Here is a 6000-nt window from a genome sequence, read left to right as displayed (position 1 = left end):
GCTACAGACCTCCCCCCAGAATTCACCATAATTGAGAACAGTCACCATTGCGGGGCCCGGATCACCCGTCCAAAACGGCTCCGTAAAACCGGAGCAGGGACTGACAGTTCAACAGGGGTCTGCTTATGAGGGACAGCAGGTGGTCTTTTAGAGGCTTTGCGGTGGCGTGGGGGCATAGCTGGAGGGCGGCCCCGCCTCGGGGGCCGAGCCAACCCCACGGGCTGGTCCAGATCCACGTGAGCTGGTTTAAGTCTGTCCACTGAAATGTAATCTGGCTTACCCCCGATGTCCACCAGAAAAGCCTTGTCTCCAGCCTCCAGAACCCGAAACGGTCCGTCATAGGGCGGTTGAAATGGCCCTCGGTGGGCGTCATGGCGGATGAACACGTACTCCGCCGTTCGCAGGCAGGGTGGCATATATGACTGGGGTAGCCCATGCTGTGAGGTGGGTACAGGTGCGAATGCCTTGGCATTATCCAAAAACTCGGCTCGCTGTTTGAGCGCCGACCAAGGGATCGTGGCGTTAGGGACGAAATCCCCAGGAACCCGTAGCGGCTGTCCGTAGACAAGCTCGGCGGATGACGACCGAAGGTCTTCTTTAGGGGCGGTCCTAAGGCCCAACATGACCCACGGCAGCCTGTCGACCCAACCACTGTCCTTGAGGCTAGCCCGAAGTGCAGCTTTCATAGAACGATGAAACCGATGATATTGTAACGATCCTGTATGAGGCCCGTTAACAGCTCCACCAAGGGAATTAACTCTCTTGGTCTAATGGTTAGCGCGGCCGTCGGTTATGTGGGAGGTTGGGGTTCGACTCCCGCATGGGGCGAGTTACACTAGAAGATTCCCGTTCGCTACAATATGATAAAGACTGATAAGAAGCAGACAAACAATAGATTGGGGGTAGCCAATATTTTAAATCTATTTCTCATTAAATTGGAAAAGTAAATGGTTTTCTAATTGCAATACGGGAGTGTATTTCTTAAACATGTATTCACTGGACTGAAATAACTTATTAAAACATTGCAACAAAATGTGCATTTTTGGTACAATAATACAATTTCTGCATTTGTATGACATCACTTGATAACGGTCCCTGAGGTGACTTGTTGAGAGCTTGGTAGAGCTCGCAGCATCTGTACAGGCTACTGCAGAGTCAAAGGCGCGTGCGTGTCCCCCTCCTCCTCCTGAACCCGTGCGGGCTGGCAGAGGAAAAGGCGGGAAAGGACTCGGCAAAGCAGCAAACTTCTAATCCGTGATAACAAGACACTCCTGTGATGTGAGTAACCATTTCACCACTTTGAGAGGAATTCCTCATATATATTCTATTTGGCAGATTTTGGAGTGCCTGCCTGTGTATTCTAGTTGACATGACATAGATGTTGTTTGTTTAAAACATTTATATTGATCTCTGCAGACTAAGAGAACGGTCGAGGTTATGCTAGCTCGACAGCTTGGTAGAGCTAGCATCTGTACTTAGCTACTGTGCAAAGCAGGGTTGCCAGATGGGGCGGATTACCGCCGAATGGGCTACTTTTGATCACCGGATAAAAAGCATTTGGGCAGTTGGGCTGGATAAATAGCATTTAGGCAATATCAAAATGTCAGTACCTGAAAGTTACAAAATGCTTTAAGTTAAAACGCACACCCTAGTAGCTACATAGCCTACAATGTGCATTTTTTAACGTTATTTTACAAACATCATTGGTATTACCATGAAGCCCAATTCTAGCAGAATAAGAAAGATGGATGCTGCATCTGGAGAGGATGGTGTTGCTTTGATCCAGTTGGACTCCCCAGACTACGTCTCCACTGAGGTCTCTCAGAACACGGAGGTGGAGGAGTCGACCGCGGTGAGTGGTCCCAGGAGACCGTCTGTGTACATCAGATGCTCCTCTGAAGTGTTATATAAGGTGAGTGGTCCCAGGAGACCGTCTGTGTACATCAGATGCTCCTCTGAAGTGTTATATAAGGTGAGTGGTCCCAGGAGACCGTCTGTGTACATCAGATGCTCCTCTGAAGTGTTATAGAATAAGAATAATAATAGATTTAATTTAAAAGTGCCTTCCTCAAACTCAAGGACACTGTACAGAAAACAAAGAGAAGCAAAAAAAAAGAGATAAAATCATATTAAAAAAGAACGAAGAAAGTAGTAAAAGCTTAGGCAGCTATGGGGGGATAGTGTTACTCAGGACCTCTGCCATGCTGTAGGAAGGCCAGTCTGAACAGATGGGTCCTGAGTCTGGTCTTGAATGTATGGAGAGTGGGATGGCTGGTGGAAGGGCTGGAACACAGCTTGGGTGCAGCAACAGAAAGTGTCATTTTTGAACGGGCCTTGTCTGACTGTGTATGTATACAGTGTGTAACTGATTGATGTTGTTGTTTGTGTGTCTCTGATGTGTAACTGATTGTGGTGTGAGTGTCTGATGATTGTCGTGTGTGTGTTTCTGATGTGTAACTGTTTGTTGTGTGTGTCTGCTGCGTGTGTGTGTGTGTGTCTGTCTGATGTTTAACTGATTGTTGTGTGTGTGTGTGTGTGTGTGTGTGTGATCCTCAGAGAGTGGAGGTGGCTCCTCTGGTCCCCGTGTCTCTGCTTCCTACTGAGCCCCTGGAGAAGTTGAGGGACGCGCTGATGGAGGGCAGGCCCTTCATCCCCATGGCTCTGTTTGAGTCCAACGGTGAGGCCCCGCCCCCTCTGTTTATTGAGGTTTTTTCAACAACTATACAATACAATAACATTTGGTAAATATAAGTAATATAATAATAATAATAATAATAATATTATATAAGTAATATCGGTTCCATCAATGTGGCTCAAATAATTCGCTGCTTGGTTGAGCTCCTTCTGAGTCAGATATAATTAGCCTGGTCGCGACCAGGCTAAAACACTGGCTAAAGTAAGACGCGCGTCAAAAAAGGCTCACAGGCGGAAACTACATCCCGAACGACAGTTCCTCTTTTAGGAAATATTAGTTCCCACTTCACACGAGATAGATAGATGGATAGGTTGACTGTGTGATAGATAGATAATTTTATATTTTGAAAGTGTGATCGATCGATAGATAGTTTGATTGTGTGATAGATAACTTGATATTTTGAAAGTGTGATAGATAGATCGATAGATCAATAAATAAAAGAGTGTAAAAAAAAGCATTGCTGTCATCACACCGGTCTGGCTGGCGCAGTGGTTAAGGCAGCCAGCTTGAGTTCCAAAGGTTGCGTGTTCGAGACTTGACTAATGCGGGGTACACACATAAGGATTTTTTGGGTTGTCTGAAAACAACAGAAAACGGCCGGTTATCAGATGGCTCTTAACATTTTCCTATAACAAAATCCTGGGGTGTGAGGTGTGTTAAGAGTCAATTCTCTTCAACTGTGCAATCAACTCTCCCGGCAACCTGCTCGGAAAATGGGCGTGGCCGGTAATTGTAAATGTGAAATGCGCTCAATACTTCCGACCAGAAACCATAGGGTTGCCAGGTTAGGGTGGAAAATGTCATTCCCATCTGGCAACCCTGCTCGCCAATCAAGAAGCGTGGGGAACGAGACAAGAGAGTTTGGAGTGTGTCGTAACGAAAATCTTTATGTCTGTGGGGTGCTGAAATGGGGAAATTCGCGCACACCACACACAACACGATCAAGGCTGTTCAAATCCAAGATTTAGTTTCTTCATGTGTGGGGTCTGTCTCAGATAAGATTTCTGTTAAGATTTTGAAATTCCTTATGTGTGTACCCCGCTTAAGTGTTTTTTTTTTTTTACATTTAACCAAAGATTTCATGCAAAGGCTTCAAACACCATTGTAATCGTGTCAGTTCTTGTAAATTAGCCTGCACCATAATTTTATAGCCTACATACTTTTTTAGATGAGATTTTAGATTAGATTCAGACAACGAAATGCAGTAAAAGTGTGTCCGAAGAGGGATTTGAACCACCGTCTAAAAATGACGAATGAATCCTATGGCAGCGGTCGATACCACTAGGCCATTGTGGCGATATGATGGTTAGTAGCCTGCTGCTGATATCACCACAGTAGTAAATATTCATTTATTAAAATATGAACATATAACAATAACTGGGGCTAGTATGACCTACGCATTTAATCGGTCAGCAATTTCTTGCCAAACCATTTCCCTCGCCTTGTTAATTGCGGCAGTATTGCACTATTTTACATCTTATTTTTCCGTCTTCATAAAGATCAATAATTCGGAATGCTGCGCAAATGTAGAACCCCTGCAAAGTGGAGTATCTTCATTTCGACAGATCGACTCTTCGGGGCTCTTTATGTCTGCGTGCATGCGCCCATATCGAAGATTTGTAAGCCTGTCTTCTGTGAACACTCATCACACGAGCCTGATCCTCGTTCGAGGAATCACCTGAGGCTTGAATTCTAATCCCGAGTTGCCTGATCGCCTGATTTATTTCAATCGCCGATATACTAAGCCACCTTTAGTGGAACGGCCCCCTGGTCAGTCAGTTAGGCCCCGCCCCCTCTGTAGTCTGTAGCATTGCCACGGTCCATGCCACCCCCCCAAGGCAGCAAACCTAGGGGAAACACTGCAGTATGCTGTGTTATGTAACGAACTACGTCATGACCCGGCCCTCTGAGCTCCGCGTTGTCTGTGTCATGTCCAGAGGGCGCAGGGCAAGCAGCAGGGGATGCTGGGATGGCTGTTGCCAGGGACGACGGTGACGAGCCTGACGGCGGGGAGGACTTCCTGCCCCTGGAGGACCAGGGGATGGAGGTGGACCAGGACCCCGCGGAGCACATCACCAGACAACAGGTGGGACCATACACACAAACACACACACACACACATACACACACACGCATACGAGGGGATGGAGGTGGGTTAGGGATCTATTTATTTCCTATATACAGGGCTTAAAGATTTCCGGCGCGGGGGAATTTTGAGCAATAAAATAAAAAATAAAAACATGCTATTTGCATCGTAATTTAAAGAGTCATCTTCAGCAAAGAGACAGTTCCGCCTACCAATGGTATCACATTGCTCAAGCCAACCAACGACTTCTAGCCAATCGGAGGCAGAGTAGTGGGGCGGGCCTTAAGAAGTTTGAATGAGTGTAATGTTAGCTTGTAGAGACGTTCGCTTTTAGCAAGCAGCCCGCTATCTCGCTAACTTTAGTAAGAGTCTATTAAAATGGAAGCCAAGTTTCTTAAACATGGCGAAGACACAGCTATACTAGAACGAGGAGTAAGGAATAAATGGCGCTGGGCATGGATAGAGGAGAGTAGTGACCCAGCCAGCACGCCCACGTGGGACCCATATGGGTTCAATGCGGGCTACTTGGGTACCAAGTGGGCATGGGCTGGAACTGGGCAAATTATGAGGGTCCCACATGGTCTGCATATGGGCTAACTGGGCATGGGATGGAAGTGAGCAAGCCCATGTGGTTCCCACGTGGTCTACATGTGGGCTAACTGGCACGGGTTGGAAGTGGGCAAGCCCATGTGTGTCCCACGTGGGCTACATGTGGGCTCACTGGCATGGGTTGGAAGGGGGGGGGGTTAAGTTAAGACTTTGACAGGGGGCCATTTTCGAAGTTTTGAAAGCCACTTCAGAGGAGCAGGCTATTATCAATGGTAGCATACAAAGACACGAGTACAAGCATTTATGCCAATTAGTCTTTCCTGAGTTTAAGCTGGTTATGGCCTCTTCCAGGTTTTTTTGGGTGTTTTTTTAGAGCTTGCTGCAAAAGACAATTAACCCTTGTGTGGTGTTCGGGTCAACCGGACCCGTTTTACATTTTTACTTGGTGAGAAATGGTACAAGAATACATTTGATCAATATGAAACTCCATGGCCTTGGCTTATTTTCTATGAAAAACATGTAAAAGTGAAAAAAAATGTTTTTACACATCCTACAATACCCCAACACATTTATGTCCTTCATAAGATCTTCGGGTCATTTAGGCCCGGATGCACAGAGACGCACAGAAACATACACACACTCACACTGACACTCACTCACTCACTCACAC

Source organism: Nansenia antarctica, assembly GCF_963989245.1.
Source record: "Nansenia antarctica genome assembly, contig: SCAFFOLD_67, whole genome shotgun sequence".
In the NCBI taxonomy this organism is placed as follows: Eukaryota; Metazoa; Chordata; class Actinopteri; order Argentiniformes; family Microstomatidae; genus Nansenia; species Nansenia antarctica.
Note: the sequence above shows the minus strand (reverse complement) of the source record.